Source organism: Cibotium barometz, chromosome 35 (genome assembly GCF_041138505.1).
Source record: "Cibotium barometz isolate CiBa-2024 chromosome 35, ASM4113850v1, whole genome shotgun sequence".
Lineage (NCBI taxonomy): Eukaryota > Viridiplantae > Streptophyta > Polypodiopsida > Cyatheales > Cibotiaceae > Cibotium > Cibotium barometz.
Genome location: NC_141080.1, coordinates 39,223,033 through 39,241,831, shown reverse-complemented (window position 1 = coordinate 39,241,831; position 18,799 = coordinate 39,223,033).

Genomic DNA, 18,799 nt, shown 5'->3' with positions numbered 1-18,799 from the left:
ATAAGTGATTATATTGCCGAGTATTATGGGCTAGGAACTATTGAAAAGGCCCCTGTGTGGACAGGTGGTGAGCGTTCTAGTTGCCAATGATGCCATAGATACTCTGATGAAGGAATGATGGGAAATTATGAATCAACCAGATAAATTGGAAGATTGTGATCAGTGGTACTATGGTTTCATTAAAGGATTGTTTTAAAGTTAGCTGAAGCTAAGAAAAAGGCAATTTCATATTGGGTGTGTAAGTGGTGTGGCTAGTTTTATGTTTGCATGAACTTCCGGCTAGGGGGCCTTGGAACTCTTTTCCTTGGTACCCGGGACAAAACCTAACCAAATTTCAAATTGGATCCCATCACTACAGTGGTTGGGCGGTTGGCTAACCCATGGGACTGGATGGGGTTAGGCTGGACTGATGGATCCGTAAATCGAGATTTAATTTCTATTATTACGATAGATGAAGTAAATCCCGGATAGAAATTGTTCTATGGATAGGAATCAACGGCTGTGTCTCTTGATGGGGAAAAAAGCGTTGATCCCAATGATCCAAGTGCAAGTTTCTTCCTTGATTTGACCAAGTACCGTTAAAGGTGCAGTCAGATCAGTTGATCCGTAATGATCTTGACTACGTTAGAGTAAAGAGTTATCTTGGTGGAATCGCCCATGCTTTCCGGGTAAAGGAAGTTTTTCCGGTTTCAGTTTTGGACAAACCGACGGATTAGTCTCTTGTCCGGATATCCATGGGCGAGGCCCCGAGTGTGGACCCCTGTCCCGCGCGAGAAGTGCTACTTCCGCTGCCAGTATCCTGAATCCGTTGCTCGGTGGGAACAGGGATCTCACAGTTGGTATCAGAGCGAATTGGTTAATAAAGATCAACTGAGAAGACAAATATGTCAAAAATTTATGTAGAAACACAAAAAGGTTGTAATTGTGTGATATAATTCATACAATTTGATATTCAAACTAAAATTCGTAATTTGGTAATTGGGTCTTCAGATGGAAGTACCGCAATTATATAGAATCCCTGACTTGCTTGAGGCCTAGACATGATGGTATTTACCTTATAATTCCAAGGGCCGTGACTACCCGTATATACCGAGAGTATACTGCAGCTCTTTACTGACAGTATATACGAGTAAATCTAAGACTTGAAATTATAAGCGTTAATGCTATCCAGAGGATGATTTCGAATGTGGTTGATATGATTTTTAATTCTGTTTGAGAATTGATGAATTGATTTGGATTCTGATTGAAAAATGATGATCCTTGAAATTTGGTTGAAATGTAATAAGCTGAACGAAACCTCAATGAGGATGAATGGGACGAGTCCCTGTGATGATATTCATAGCTGGAATGATGATAATGATTTCAGCAAATCACTATGAGATTAGTGGATTGTGCTGTCAGATTGCTACTATTAATACTTGACCGTTAGATCAAGTTAAGGGATGACAAATTGAGAACTTACTTGACTAAAATTCCCGTTGAGGAATGTTCAGAAGGAACTTACTTGACTAAAATTCCCGTTGAGGAATGTTCAGAAGGAAATTTTTCGATCTACATGTTAAAGATATGAATGATATGATCTGAATGAATTGTTGATGAGTTCTAAGGGATATTTATCCCAGTATTCTGTTGGGTTGACCAGAATATAAGGAACCCCAGAATAAAATTGGATCTTAAGAAAAAGAGTTATCCTCTACCTTGCGAGATGAGGACATCTCGCACCTTTTTAAGTGGGGTAGAATGTAAGATTCCTCCCCAACCTTCGAGATATATAGGAGTAAGAATCTCCCTTTTGATCTTATAATTATTCCCTCTCTAAAATAAAAGAAAGATTCTGTAAAAAAAGAAAAAAAAAAGAAAAAAAAAGAAGATCCTTTTCCTAGAATACTTCTCAGGAGTCCCACCTGTTTTAAGGATTCAGAACAATGAGTTCAGAAGTGAAAATCGGTGTTTTGGATACCACGGTTTTGGTTTTCATTCGAGTACGGCCCAAAAGAAGTTCTTTATCTCTTGGGGAGTATATGAAGTTATCCCCCAGATATTGTGAGCCTTATATCTGAATTCAATGAAAGTAGGTGACTTAGCCTACAAGCTTCTTTTATCTCTTCATCTCAAAATTCTTAATGCCTTCTATAGAAAAATGTGTCAAACTCAAATCATGGAAAGACGGTAAAACTTCAGTGGCAAGTTATCGTTGGCTTCTAAGTTACGCTAGGGCTCCTTCCTTTATATAAGTCGTAACTTTTACTTGTCGCTCACAGTAATCTTACTTCCATCGATCTCCTTTCTTTCTTAATCTCCTTCATGGCTTGGCAACAAGAACTAGTTTTATCCATAATGATTCCTCACCTTCAAGACGCAAGTGAATCTGTGAAGAAGGATTTTATAGAGCAGTATGAGCGCTCACTTTTCCCTCACTTGGGAACTTCTGTAGCGCAAACCAAATGGCGGACCTATCAAAACATAACTAGGGTAACACCCTGGGGTCAGCAGCACTTTCGTAACAATGTCCGCTTGGCCATGGTTATTGAAGCTTTGGGTTTGGGTCCCCGATACTACTGCGTCATGAGATCAAGGCATCCTGGGTTTTCTGAGCGGGTCTTCTTACTGGCGTGTTTTCTTCCTCATGAGAAGATATACCTTTACCCCGTTTTTGGCTTGCCTCTCAGAGGTCCTTTTGTTAGAACACCTCATACCACTGAGATAGGCGCAGCAATAACCCACAGAATCATTCCCATAGATGAGTTACCTTATACTTGTGCAGCTTGTGAGGACTGCTTTTGTGACCATATGATGGACGGGCTTATGGAAGTGTAAAGAGTTCCTCTATCTTTACTGTATAAGTTCCGAGAATGAATAAAGTTTAAATCTTGTTCGTATTTTGAATCTTGCTCTCTTTAAGACTTATCTTGGTGGTTAATCTTGATTAAATTTTTTTTTCTAAGTCTCATATTCGTGAATCTTGCGAAATTATCACAAGTTGCGAGATGAGGACATCTCGCGTTTTTTAAGTGGGGTAGAATGTAAGATTCCTCCCCCAACCCCTTTTTGATGACTAGTATCTTCCCCTGTAATCAACCCTCTTCAGAAATATAAAGACCCTGTTGCTAACTATTTTAGCCTAGAGAGAGAAAAATTATTCTAGAGAGAGAATATTCAGATTTTGAATATTTTTGGATAGAAAAATATCTCTTATAATTCAGATGAGTTTCCCTGAAACAGAAATTCAAAAGAATTTTCCAATGTGCAATTGGAATTAATTGGAAATAGGTATAAAGAACCTTAGTCTAAGGGTCTAGATTTTCAGAAATCTTTAGACTATGGTCCAATTAAGGTTCCTATGGGCCAATAGCATCAATCCATGTGTAGGGAAAAGATAAATCCAAATTTGTAAAAAGAAGATACCCAAAAATGAGTAAATGCTCACATAAGGTGAAGAGTTGAAAATGTACAAGGTTTATTAGTAAAAAACTATGAGCAATATTAAAAATATGAGATATTTTGGGTATCCAAAAATGAGTAAATGCTCACATAAGATGAAGAGTTGAAAATGTACAAGGTTTATAAGTAAAAAACTATGAGCAATATTAAAATGATGCCATTATGACACATATGTAAGGAAGGGGAATTCTTTAAAGGAGGTGCATATTTCACATAAGATGAAGAGTTGAAAATGTACAAGGTTTATTAGTAAAAAACTATGAGCAATATTAAAATGATGCCATTATGACACATATGTAAGGAAGGGGAATTCTTTAAAGGAGGTGCATATTTCACATAAGATGAAGAGTTTAAAATGTACAAGTTTATTAGTAAAAAAACTATGAGCAATATTAAAATGATTCCATTATGACACATATGTAAGGAAGGGGAGTTCTTTAAAGGAGGTGCATATTTCACATGCTTGAATGAGTTTTAAACTCATAAAAATTGAGATATTTCATCTCTCCTCTCTCCTCATTTAAGTCTAGTTCCAAAAAGTTAGCTTAACTGACCTAAAAATGGTCAAATATTGACCAAACTGATTTAGAAAATTCTAGAATCAGTTTGTTTGGTTAGGAGCTCAATTTTTCCTATAAATAGAAGCCTCCCCCTTGTTGAAAAATATATAGTGTTTATGCATCGTTACTCTACTCCACCTAAGCCAAGAACTGTGAATTCATTTAATAATTCACTAGTTTTTGGAGCTTCTATCTTTCTTCAATCCCCATTAGTGGCTCCATCAACATACTTAACCAATTGATTGGTTGGGGGCCTCTACCGTGAACAAAGAATCAAGCAAGTTGTAAGGTAATTAGTGAATATTGATCTTTCTATAATTTCTCAATGTTTCTCTCTTCTCAACCCCTCTCAAGCTTGAGAAGTTTAATTGGTATGGTTTTTTTTTAATGCTATTGAAGTTTGAATAGTAGTGAAGAGTTACATAATGCTATTGAAGTTAATTTTCATTTATGTTTAAATTCTAATGATTTTTATGTAAATTCTCTCTCTCACTCAAGAAATGGTCATACTCATGACCCGTTCTCAATCCAAATCAAGCTTTTCCTTAACCCAAGATTAAGCTATGCTTGAGGCCAAATTAATGGCTTTTTTCTATGCTTTTAGTTTATGTATATTAATGATTCAATCCATTATGGATTGATAATCCAATTAGAGATTATTTTAATTATTTTCTTAATGATAAGCATTATCCCTTAGAAAAATTGAGATTTATCAGTCATAGCAGCAGAGCTATGGCAAAATTTTTATAAAAATTATGCATAAAATAATCTCATTCAAAGCATAAAAAGAGGACTTCCTACCATATTCTAGGAATTAACATCCTAGATTAATTGAAAGAATTTCATTACAATCATGGAGAAATTGAATTTTAATATTATGCATAATGGATAAATTTTTATATCAAAAGTGTTATTTTTACCATTTTTATTTCATGCATAGAAGTATGCATAATGGATAAATTTTTATATCAAAAGTGTTATTTTTATCATTTTTAATTTTCATGCATAGAAGTATGCATAAAGGAAAATTTTTATATCAAAAGTGTTACTTTTATCATTTTTAATTTTCATGCATAGAAGTATGTATAAAAGAAAATTTTTTTTATATCAAAATTGTTACTTTTATCATTTTTAATTTTCATGCATAGAAGTATGCATAAAACAAATTTTTTTTATATCAAAAGTGTTACTTTTATCATTTTTAATTTTCATGCATAGAAGTATGCATAAAAGTTGATTATTTTATTATAAAAGTGTGACTTTTATCAGAATTGAATTTCATGCATAGAGGTATGCATAAAAGTTGATTATTTTATTGTAAGAGTGTTACTTTTATCATATTGGATTTCATGCATATTGGTATGCATAAAAGATATTCTTTTTATACTAAAAGTGTGATTTTCCTCATAAATGGGTTTTATGCTTAACTTAGATGCATAAGAGAAATTCTTTTATTCTAAAAGTGTAATTTCCTACCAAACTGAATTTATGCATAAGAAGATGCATAAAAGATTGATTTTAATTTCGAAAGTGTTAGTCTCCTTAAATGGAATTTATGTATAAATAAATGTGTAGAGAAATCTTATATCAAATATAAGAATTCTCTTTAAAAAAAAAAAAAGAGGTGTATGAGATGTGATAAGAAATGATAAGATGCGTATGGAAAGTGATAGGATGTGATAAGAGGTGTATGAGATGTGATAAGAATTGATAAGATGCGTATGGAAAGTGATAGGATGTGATAAGAGGTGTATGAGATGTGATAAGATTTGATAAGATGCGTATGGAAAGTGATAGGATGTGATAAGAGGTGTATGAGATGTAAAAAGATGTGATAAGATGTGTATGAGATGTGATAGAATGTGTTAAGATGAGTTAGGATGTGTTAAAATGTATATGGGATGTGTTAGAAAGAGAATGGATGTAATATGGTTGTATGAATGTGATGTGGATGTATACATGTAGATGTATATGTATGAATGTCAATGTCAATGTGGATGTATGTATGTATGTGGATGTGGATGTATGAATGAGGACGTGATAATGGATGTATGCATGTAGATGTGGATATATGGATGTGAATATGAATGTAGATGTGGATGTGGATGTATGGATGTGGATATGGATGTGTATGTATGAATGTAGATATGGGATGTGGATGTATAAATGAGGATGTGAAAATGGAGGTATACATGTAGATTTATATGTATGAATGTGAATGTCAATGTGGATGTATGTATGTATGTGGATGTGGATGTATGAATGAGGACGTGATAATGGATGTATGCATGTAGATGTGGATATATGGATGTGAATATGAATGTAGATGTGGATGTGGATGTATGGATGTGGATATGGATGTGTATGTATGAATGTAGATATGGGATGTGGATGTATAAATGAGGATGTGAAAATGGAGGTATGCATGTAGATGTGGATGTATGGATGTGAATGTGGATGTGGATGTGGATGTATGGATGTGGATATGGATGTGTATGTATGAATGTGGATATGGGATGTGGATGTATAAATGAGGATGTGAAAATGGATGTATGCATGTAAATGTGGATGTATGGATGTGAATGTGAATGTGTATGTGAATTAATGTGTCGTCGATATGAGAAAATGGATGAGAATGAGTACACATTGAATGGAATGTGGAATAAGTAATGTGGATTAAGGAGGGATAATGTGGAAAGACGAGAGTTCAATTTAGAAACTGTATTTTTGTGACTGTTTGTAAATGATTGTTTTATGTCAAGAATGCTGGGGAAGCATTTTGACCGTCTTATGGATTAAGGTCATGAAGACCTAACTGTTAAAGTTGCAACTGCTGACGGAGAGTCAATGGAGGACGTCTCGCGTAGCAAGGTCGACCGAGGTCATGACCAGCCTCGGTTCGATTTAAATGGTGAGCTTCCGGTACGGTGGATGAGGGACCAAGGAAGCGGCCTATGAGTGAAGCGCTAGGTCACCTGCGAAGGATCCTAGAGGGTGCTGACCATACGGTGCTCGGGCTCTGGGTCGCCGAAGATACCCACGCGTGCGTCGAGGAAGATATTGGAACAAGGAGTAAGAGTTGTTTTGTGAAACCGGGCATGGATCTAGTTGATTGACCTTGCTGGTCTTCAATGGATGAGTCCATGGCTCTTTATATGGATCTGTTGGTTGATCTTGCTGATCTTCAACGAGAGTCCATCTTGATTTTTATAAGTGATTATATTGCCGAGTATTATGGGCTAGGAACTATTGAAAAGGCCCCTGTGTGGACAGGTGGTGAGCGTTCTAGTTGCCAATGATGCCATAGATACTCTGATGAAGGAATGATGGGAAATTATGAATCAACCAGATAAATTGGAAGATTGTGATCAGTGGTACTATGGTTTCATTAAAGGATTGTTTTAAAGTTAGCTGAAGCTAAGAAAAAGGCAATTTCATATTGGGTGTGTAAGTGGTGTGGCTAGTTTTATGTTTGCATGAACTTCCGGCTAGGGGGCCTTGGAACTCTTTTCCTTGGTACCCGGGACAAAACCTAACCAAATTTCAAATTGGATCCCATCACTACAGTGGTTGGGCGGTTGGCTAACCCATGGGACTGGATGGGGTTAGGCTGGACTGATGGATCCGTAAATCGAGATTTAATTTCTATTATTACGATAGATGAAGTAAATCCCGGATAGAAATTGTTCTATGGATAGGAATCAACGGCTGTGTCTCTTGATGGGGAAAAAAGCGTTGATCCCAATGATCCAAGTGCAAGTTTCTTCCTTGATTTGACCAAGTACCGTTAAAGGTGCAGTCAGATCAGTTGATCCGTAATGATCTTGACTACGTTAGAGTAAAGAGTTATCTTGGTGGAATCGCCCATGCTTTCCGGGTAAAGGAAGTTTTTCCGGTTTCAGTTTTGGACAAACCGACGGATTAGTCTCTTGTCCGGATATCCATGGGCGAGGCCCCGAGTGTGGACCCCTGTCCCGCGCGAGAAGTGCTACTTCCGCTGCCAGTATCCTGAATCCGTTGCTCGGTGGGAACAGGGATCTCACAGTTGGTATCAGAGCGAATTGGTTAATAAAGATCAACTGAGAAGACAAATATGTCAAAAATTTATGTAGAAACACAAAAAGGTTGTAATTGTGTGATATAATTCATACAATTTGATATTCAAACTAAAATTCGTAATTTGGTAATTGGGTCTTCAGATGGAAGTACCGCAATTATATAGAATCCCTGACTTGCTTGAGGCCTAGACATGATGGTATTTACCTTATAATTCCAAGGGCCGTGACTACCCGTATATACCGAGAGTATACTGCAGCTCTTTACTGACAGTATATACGAGTAAATCTAAGACTTGAAATTATAAGCGTTAATGCTATCCAGAGGATGATTTCGAATGTGGTTGATATGATTTTTAATTCTGTTTGAGAATTGATGAATTGATTTGGATTCTGATTGAAAAATGATGATCCTTGAAATTTGGTTGAAATGTAATAAGCTGAACGAAACCTCAATGAGGATGAATGGGACGAGTCCCTGTGATGATATTCATAGCTGGAATGATGATAATGATTTCAGCAAATCACTATGAGATTAGTGGATTGTGCTGTCAGATTGCTACTATTAATACTTGACCGTTAGATCAAGTTAAGGGATGACAAATTGAGAACTTACTTGACTAAAATTCCCGTTGAGGAATGTTCAGAAGGAACTTACTTGACTAAAATTCCCGTTGAGGAATGTTCAGAAGGAAATTTTTCGATCTACATGTTAAAGATATGAATGATATGATCTGAATGAATTGTTGATGAGTTCTAAGGGATATTTATCCCAGTATTCTGTTGGGTTGACCAGAATATAAGGAACCCCAGAATAAAATTGGATCTTAAGAAAAAGAGTTATCCTCTACCTTGCGAGATGAGGACATCTCGCACCTTTTTAAGTGGGGTAGAATGTAAGATTCCTCCCCAACCTTCGAGATATATAGGAGTAAGAATCTCCCTTTTGATCTTATAATTATTCCCTCTCTAAAATAAAAGAAAGATTCTGTAAAAAAAGAAAAAAAAAAGAAAAAAAAAGAAGATCCTTTTCCTAGAATACTTCTCAGGAGTCCCACCTGTTTTAAGGATTCAGAACAATGAGTTCAGAAGTGAAAATCGGTGTTTTGGATACCACGGTTTTGGTTTTCATTCGAGTACGGCCCAAAAGAAGTTCTTTATCTCTTGGGGAGTATATGAAGTTATCCCCCAGATATTGTGAGCCTTATATCTGAATTCAATGAAAGTAGGTGACTTAGCCTACAAGCTTCTTTTATCTCTTCATCTCAAAATTCTTAATGCCTTCTATAGAAAAATGTGTCAAACTCAAATCATGGAAAGACGGTAAAACTTCAGTGGCAAGTTATCGTTGGCTTCTAAGTTACGCTAGGGCTCCTTCCTTTATATAAGTCGTAACTTTTACTTGTCGCTCACAGTAATCTTACTTCCATCGATCTCCTTTCTTTCTTAATCTCCTTCATGGCTTGGCAACAAGAACTAGTTTTATCCATAATGATTCCTCACCTTCAAGACGCAAGTGAATCTGTGAAGAAGGATTTTATAGAGCAGTATGAGCGCTCACTTTTCCCTCACTTGGGAACTTCTGTAGCGCAAACCAAATGGCGGACCTATCAAAACATAACTAGGGTAACACCCTGGGGTCAGCAGCACTTTCGTAACAATGTCCGCTTGGCCATGGTTATTGAAGCTTTGGGTTTGGGTCCCCGATACTACTGCGTCATGAGATCAAGGCATCCTGGGTTTTCTGAGCGGGTCTTCTTACTGGCGTGTTTTCTTCCTCATGAGAAGATATACCTTTACCCCGTTTTTGGCTTGCCTCTCAGAGGTCCTTTTGTTAGAACACCTCATACCACTGAGATAGGCGCAGCAATAACCCACAGAATCATTCCCATAGATGAGTTACCTTATACTTGTGCAGCTTGTGAGGACTGCTTTTGTGACCATATGATGGACGGGCTTATGGAAGTGTAAAGAGTTCCTCTATCTTTACTGTATAAGTTCCGAGAATGAATAAAGTTTAAATCTTGTTCGTATTTTGAATCTTGCTCTCTTTAAGACTTATCTTGGTGGTTAATCTTGATTAAATTTTTTTTTCTAAGTCTCATATTCGTGAATCTTGCGAAATTATCACAAGTTGCGAGATGAGGACATCTCGCGTTTTTTAAGTGGGGTAGAATGTAAGATTCCTCCCCCAACCCCTTTTTGATGACTAGTATCTTCCCCTGTAATCAACCCTCTTCAGAAATATAAAGACCCTGTTGCTAACTATTTTAGCCTAGAGAGAGAAAAATTATTCTAGAGAGAGAATATTCAGATTTTGAATATTTTTGGATAGAAAAATATCTCTTATAATTCAGATGAGTTCCCCTGAAACAGAAATTCAAAAGAATTTTCCAATGTGCAATTGGAATTAATTGGAAATAGGTATAAAGAACCTTAGTCTAAGGGTCTAGATTTTCAGAAATCTTTAGACTATGGTCCAATTAAGGTTCCTATGGGCCAATAGCATCAATCCATGTGTAGGGAAAAGATAAATCCAAATTTGTAAAAAGAAGATACCCAAAAATGAGTAAATGCTCACATAAGGTGAAGAGTTGAAAATGTACAAGGTTTATTAGTAAAAAACTATGAGCAATATTAAAAATATGAGATATTTTGGGTATCCAAAAATGAGTAAATGCTCACATAAGATGAAGAGTTGAAAATGTACAAGGTTTATAAGTAAAAAACTATGAGCAATATTAAAATGATGCCATTATGACACATATGTAAGGAAGGGGAATTCTTTAAAGGAGGTGCATATTTCACATAAGATGAAGAGTTGAAAATGTACAAGGTTTATTAGTAAAAAACTATGAGCAATATTAAAATGATGCCATTATGACACATATGTAAGGAAGGGGAATTCTTTAAAGGAGGTGCATATTTCACATAAGATGAAGAGTTTAAAATGTACAAGTTTATTAGTAAAAAAACTATGAGCAATATTAAAATGATTCCATTATGACACATATGTAAGGAAGGGGAGTTCTTTAAAGGAGGTGCATATTTCACATGCTTGAATGAGTTTTAAACTCATAAAAATTGAGATATTTCATCTCTCCTCTCTCCTCATTTAAGTCTAGTTCCAAAAAGTTAGCTTAACTGACCTAAAAATGGTCAAATATTGACCAAACTGATTTAGAAAATTCTAGAATCAGTTTGTTTGGTTAGGAGCTCAATTTTTCCTATAAATAGAAGCCTCCCCCTTGTTGAAAAATATATAGTGTTTATGCATCGTTACTCTACTCCACCTAAGCCAAGAACTGTGAATTCATTTAATAATTCACTAGTTTTTGGAGCTTCTATCTTTCTTCAATCCCCATTAGTGGCTCCATCAACATACTTAACCAATTGATTGGTTGGGGGCCTCTACCGTGAACAAAGAATCAAGCAAGTTGTAAGGTAATTAGTGAATATTGATCTTTCTATAATTTCTCAATGTTTCTCTCTTCTCAACCCCTCTCAAGCTTGAGAAGTTTAATTGGTATGGTTTTTTTTTAATGCTATTGAAGTTTGAATAGTAGTGAAGAGTTACATAATGCTATTGAAGTTAATTTTCATTTATGTTTAAATTCTAATGATTTTTATGTAAATTCTCTCTCTCACTCAAGAAATGGTCATACTCATGACCCGTTCTCAATCCAAATCAAGCTTTTCCTTAACCCAAGATTAAGCTATGCTTGAGGCCAAATTAATGGCTTTTTTCTATGCTTTTAGTTTATGTATATTAATGATTCAATCCATTATGGATTGATAATCCAATTAGAGATTATTTTAATTATTTTCTTAATGATAAGCATTATCCCTTAGAAAAATTGAGATTTATCAGTCATAGCAGCAGAGCTATGGCAAAATTTTTATAAAAATTATGCATAAAATAATCTCATTCAAAGCATAAAAAGAGGACTTCCTACCATATTCTAGGAATTAACATCCTAGATTAATTGAAAGAATTTCATTACAATCATGGAGAAATTAAATTTTAATATTATACATAATGGATAAATTTTTATATCAAAAGTGTTATTTTTACCATTTTTATTTCATGCATAGAAGTATGCATAATGGATAAATTTTTATATCAAAAGTGTTATTTTTATCATTTTTAATTTTCATGCATAGAAGTATGCATAAAGGAAAATTTTTATATCAAAAGTGTTACTTTTATCATTTTTAATTTTCATGCATAGAAGTATGTATAAAAGAAAATTTTTTTTATATCAAAATTGTTACTTTTATCATTTTTAATTTTCATGCATAGAAGTATGCATAAAACAAATTTTTTTTATATCAAAAGTGTTACTTTTATCATTTTTAATTTTCATGCATAGAAGTATGCATAAAAGTTGATTATTTTATTATAAAAGTGTGACTTTTATCAGAATTGAATTTCATGCATAGAGGTATGCATAAAAGTTGATTATTTTATTGTAAGAGTGTTACTTTTATCATATTGAATTTCATGCATATTGGTATGCATAAAAGATATTCTTTTTATACTAAAAGTGTGATTTTCCTCATAAATGGGTTTTATGCTTAACTTAGATGCATAAGAGAAATTCTTTTATTCTAAAAGTGTAATTTCCTACCAAACTGAATTTATGCATAAGAAGATGCATAAAAGATTGATTTTAATTTCGAAAGTGTTAGTCTCCTTAAATGGAATTTATGTATAAATAAATGTGTAGAGAAATCTTATATCAAATATAAGAATTCTCTTTAAAAAAAAAAAAAGAGGTGTATGAGATGTGATAAGAAATGATAAGATGCGTATGGAAAGTGATAGGATGTGATAAGAGGTGTATGAGATGTGATAAGAATTGATAAGATGCGTATGGAAAGTGATAGGATGTGATAAGAGGTGTATGAGATGTGATAAGATTTGATAAGATGCGTATGGAAAGTGATAGGATGTGATAAGAGGTGTATGAGATGTAAAAAGATGTGATAAGATGTGTATGAGATGTGATAGAATGTGTTAAGATGAGTTAGGATGTGTTAAAATGTATATGGGATGTGTTAGAAAGAGAATGGATGTAATATGGTTGTATGAATGTGATGTGGATGTATACATGTAGATGTATATGTATGAATGTGAATGTCAATGTGGATGTATGTATGTATGTGGATGTGGATGTATGAATGAGGACGTGATAATGGATGTATGCATGTAGATGTGGATATATGGATGTGAATATGAATGTAGATGTGGATGTGGATGTATGGATGTGGATATGGATGTGTATGTATGAATGTAGATATGGGATGTGGATGTATAAATGAGGATGTGAAAATGGAGGTATACATGTAGATTTATATGTATGAATGTGAATGTCAATGTGGATGTATGTATGTATGTGGATGTGGATGTATGAATGAGGACGTGATAATGGATGTATGCATGTAGATGTGGATATATGGATGTGAATATGAATGTAGATGTGGATGTGGATGTATGGATGTGGATATGGATGTGTATGTATGAATGTAGATATGGGATGTGGATGTATAAATGAGGATGTGAAAATGGAGGTATGCATGTAGATGTGGATGTATGGATGTGAATGTGGATGTGGATGTGGATGTATGGATGTGGATATGGATGTGTATGTATGAATGTGGATGTGGATGTGGATGTATGGATGTGGATATGGATGTGTATGTATGAATGTGGATATGGGATGTGGATGTATAAATGAGGATGTGAAAATGGATGTATACATGTAAATGTGGATGTATGGATGTGAATGTGAATGTGTATGTGAATTAATGTGTCGTCGATATGAGAAAATGGATGAGAATGAGTACACATTGAATGGAATGTGGAATAAGTAATGTGGATTAAGGAGGGATAATGTGGAAAGACGAGAGTTCAATTTAGAAACTGTATTTTTGTGACTGTTTGTAAATGACTGTTTTATGTCAAGAATGCTGGGGAAGCATTTTGAATGTCTTATGGATTAAGGTCATGAAGACCTAACTGTTAAAGTTGCAACTGCTGACGGAGAGTCAATGGAGGACGTCTCGCGTAGCAAGGTCGACCGAGGTCTTGACCAGCCTCGGTTCGATTTAAATGGTGAGCTTCCGGTACGGTGGATGAGGGACCAAGGAAGCGGCCTATGAGTGAAGCGCTAGGTCACCTGCGAAGGATCCTAGAGGGTGCTGACCATACGGTGCTCGGGCTCTGGGTCGCCGAAGATACCCACGCGTGCGTCGAGGAAGATATTGGAACAAGGAGTAAGAGTTGTTTTGTGAAACCGGGCATGGATCTAGTTGATTGACCTTGCTGGTCTTCAATGGATGAGTCCATGGCTCTTTATATGGATCTGTTGGTTGATCTTGCTGATCTTCAACGAGAGTCCATCTTGATTTTTATAAGTGATTATATTGCCGAGTATTATGGGCTAGGAACTATTGAAAAGGCCCCTGTGTGGACAGGTGGTGAGCGTTCTAGTTGCCAATGATGCCATAGATACTCTGATGAAGGAATGATGGGAAATTATGAATCAACCAGATAAATTGGAAGATTGTGATCAGTGGTACTATGGTTTCATTAAAGGATTGTTTTAAAGTTAGCTGAAGCTAAGAAAAAGGCAATTTCATATTGGGTGTGTAAGTGGTGTGGCTAGTTTTATGTTTGCATGAACTTCCGGCTAGGGGGCCTTGGAACTCTTTTCCTTGGTACCCGGGACAAAACCTAACCAAATTTCAAATTGGATCCCATCACTACAGTGGTTGGGCGGTTGGCTAACCCATGGGACTGGATGGGGTTAGGCTGGACTGATGGATCCGTAAATCGAGATTTAATTTCTATTATTACGATAGATGAAGTAAATCCCGGATAGAAATTGTTCTATGGATAGGAATCAACGGCTGTGCCTCTTGATGGGGAAAAAAGCGTTGATCCCAATGATCCAAGTGCAAGTTTCTTCCTTGATTTGACCAAGTACCGTTAAAGGTGCAGTCAGATCAGTTGATCCGTAATGATCTTGACTACGTTAGAGTAAAGAGTTATCTTGGTGGAATCGCCCATGCTTTCCGGGTAAAGGAAGTTTTTCCGGTTTCAGTTTTGGACAAACCGACGGATTAGTCTCTTGTCCGGATATCCATGGGCGAGGCCCCGAGTGTGGACCCCTGTCCCGCGCGAGAAGTGCTACTTCCGCTGCCAGTATCCTGAATCCGTTGCTCGGTGGGAACAGGGATCTCACAGTTGGTATCAGAGCGAATTGGTTAATAAAGATCAACTGAGAAGACAAATATGTCAAAAATTTATGTAGAAACACAAAAAGGTTGTAATTGTGTGATATAATTCATACAATTTGATATTCAAACTAAAATTCGTAATTTGGTAATTGGGTCTTCAGATGGAAGTACCGCAATTATATAGAATCCCTGACTTGCTTGAGGCCTAGACATGATGGTATTTACCTTATAATTCCAAGGGCCGTGACTACCCGTATATACCGAGAGTATACTGCAGCTCTTTACTGACAGTATATACGAGTAAATCTAAGACTTGAAATTATAAGCGTTAATGCTATCCAGAGGATGATTTCGAATGTGGTTGATATGATTTTTAATTCTGTTTGAGAATTGATGAATTGATTTGGATTCTGATTGAAAAATGATGATCCTTGAAATTTGGTTGAAATGTAATAAGCTGAACGAAACCTCAATGAGGATGAATGGGACGAGTCCCTGTGATGATATTCATAGCTGGAATGATGATAATGATTTCAGCAAATCACTATGAGATTAGTGGATTGTGCTGTCAGATTGCTACTATTAATACTTGACCGTTAGATCAAGTTAAGGGATGACAAATTGAGAACTTACTTGACTAAAATTCCCGTTGAGGAATGTTCAGAAGGAACTTACTTGACTAAAATTCCCGTTGAGGAATGTTCAGAAGGAAATTTTTCGATCTACATGTTAAAGATATGAATGATATGATCTGAATGAATTGTTGATGAGTTCTAAGGGATATTTATCCCAGTATTCTGTTGGGTTGACCAGAATATAAGGAACCCCAGAATAAAATTGGATCTTAAGAAAAAGAGTTATCCTCTACCTTGCGAGATGAGGACATCTCGCACCTTTTTAAGTGGGGTAGAATGTAAGATTCCTCCCCAACCTTCGAGGTATATAGGAGTAAGAATCTCCCTTTTGATCTTATAATTATTCCCTCTCTAAAATAAAAGAAAGATTCTGTAAAAAAAGAAAAAAAAAGAAAAAAAAAGAAGATCCTTTTCCTAGAATACTTCTCAGGAGTCCCACCTGTTTTAAGGATTCAGAACAATGAGTTCAGAAGTGAAAATCGGTGTTTTGGATACCACGGTTTTGGTTTTCATTCGAGTACGGCCCAAAAGAAGTTCTTTATCTCTTGGGGAGTATATGAAGTTATCCCCCAGATATTGTGAGCCTTATATCTGAATTCAATGAAAGTAGGTGACTTAGCCTACAAGCTTCTTTTATCTCTTCATCTCAAAATTCTTAATGCCTTCTATAGAAAAATGTGTCAAACTCAAATCATGGAAAGACGGTAAAACTTCAGTGGCAAGTTACCGTTGGCTTCTAAGTTACGCTAGGGCTCCTTCCTTTATATAAGTCGTAACTTTTACTTGTCGCTCACAGTAATCTTACTTCCATCGATCTCCTTTCTTTCTTAATCTCCTTCATGGCTTGGCAACAAGAACTAGTTTTATCCATAATGATTCCTCACCTTCAAGACGCAAGTGAATCTGTGAAGAAGGATTTTATAGAGCAGTATGAGCGCTCACTTTTCCCTCACTTGGGAACTTCTGTAGCGCAAACCAAATGGCGGACCTATCAAAACATAACTAGGGTAACACCCTGGGGTCAGCAGCACTTTCGTAACAATGTCCGCTTGGCCATGGTTATTGAAGCTTTGGGTTTGGGTCCCCGATACTACTGCGTCATGAGATCAAGGCATCCTGGGTTTTCTGAGCGGGTCTTCTTACTGGCGTGTTTTCTTCCTCATGAGAAGATATACCTTTACCCCGTTTTTGGCTTGCCTCTCAGAGGTCCTTTTGTTAGAACACCTCATACCACTGAGATAGGCGCAGCAATAACCCACAGAATCATTCCCATAGATGAGTTACCTTATACTTGTGCAGCTTGTGAGGACTGCTTTTGTGACCATATGATGGACGGGCTTATGGAAGTGTAAAGAGTTCCTCTATCTTTACTGTATAAGTTCCGAGAATGAATAAAGTTTAAATCTTGTTCGTATTTTGAATCTTGCTCTCTTTAAGACTTATCTTGGTGGTTAATCTTGATTAAATTTTTTTTTCTAAGTCTCATATTCGTGAATCTTGCGAAATTATCACAAGTTGCGAGATGAGGACATCTCGCGTTTTTTAAGTGGGGTAGAATGTAAGATTCCTCCCCCAACCCCTTTTTGATGACTAGTATCTTCCCCTGTAATCAACCCTCTTCAGAAATATAAAGACCCTGTTGCTAACTATTTTAGCCTAGAGAGAGAAAAATTATTCTAGAGAGAGAATATTCAGATTTTGAATATTTTTGGATAGAAAAATATCTCTTATAATTCAGATGAGTTCCCCTGAAACAGAAATTCAAAAGAATTTTCCAATGTGCAATTGGAATTAATTGGAAATAGGTATAAAGAACCTTAGTCTAAGGGTCTAGATTTTCAGAAATCTTTAGACTATGGTCCAATTAAGGTTCCTATGGGCCAATAGCATCAATCCATGTGTAGGGAAAAGATAAATCCAAATTTGTAAAAAGAAGATACCCAAAAATGAGTAAATGCTCACATAAGGTGAAGAGTTGAAAATGTACAAGGTTTATTAGTAAAAAACTATGAGCAATATTAAAAATATGAGATATTTTGGGTATCCAAAAATGAGTAAATGCTCACATAAGATGAAGAGTTGAAAATGTACAAGGTTTATAAGTAAAAAACTATGAGCAATATTAAAATGATGCCATTATGACACATATGTAAGGAAGGGGAATTCTTTAAAGGAGGTGCATATTTCACATAAGATGAAGAGTTGAAAATGTACAAGGTTTATTAGTAAAAAACTATGAGCAATATTAAAATGATGCCATTATGACACATATGTAAGGAAGGGGAATTCTTTAAAGGAGGTGCATATTTCACATAAGATGAAGAGTTTAAAATGTACAAGTTTATTAGTAAAAAAACTATGAGCAATATTAAAATGATTCCATTATGACACATATGTAAGGAAGGGGAGTTCTTTAAAGGAGGTGCATATTTCACATGCTTGAATGAGTTTTAAACTCATAAAAATTGAGATATTTCATCTCTCCTCTCTCCTCATTTAAGTCTAGTTCCAAAAAGTTAGCTTAACTGACCTAAAAATGGTCAAATATTGACCAAACTGATTTAGAAAATTCTAGAATCAGTTTGTTTGGTTAGGAGCTCAATTTTTCCTATAAATAGAAGCCTCCCCCTTGTTGAAAAATATATAGTGTTTATGCATCGTTACTCTACTCCACCTAAGCCAAGAACTGTGAATTCATTTAATAATTCACTAGTTTTTGGAGCTTCTATCTTTCTTCAATCCCCATTAGTGGCTCCATCAACATACTTAACCAATTGATTGGTTGGGGGCCTCTACCGTGAACAAAGAATCAAGCAAGTTGTAAGGTAATTAGTGAATATTGATCTTTCTATAATTTCTCAAT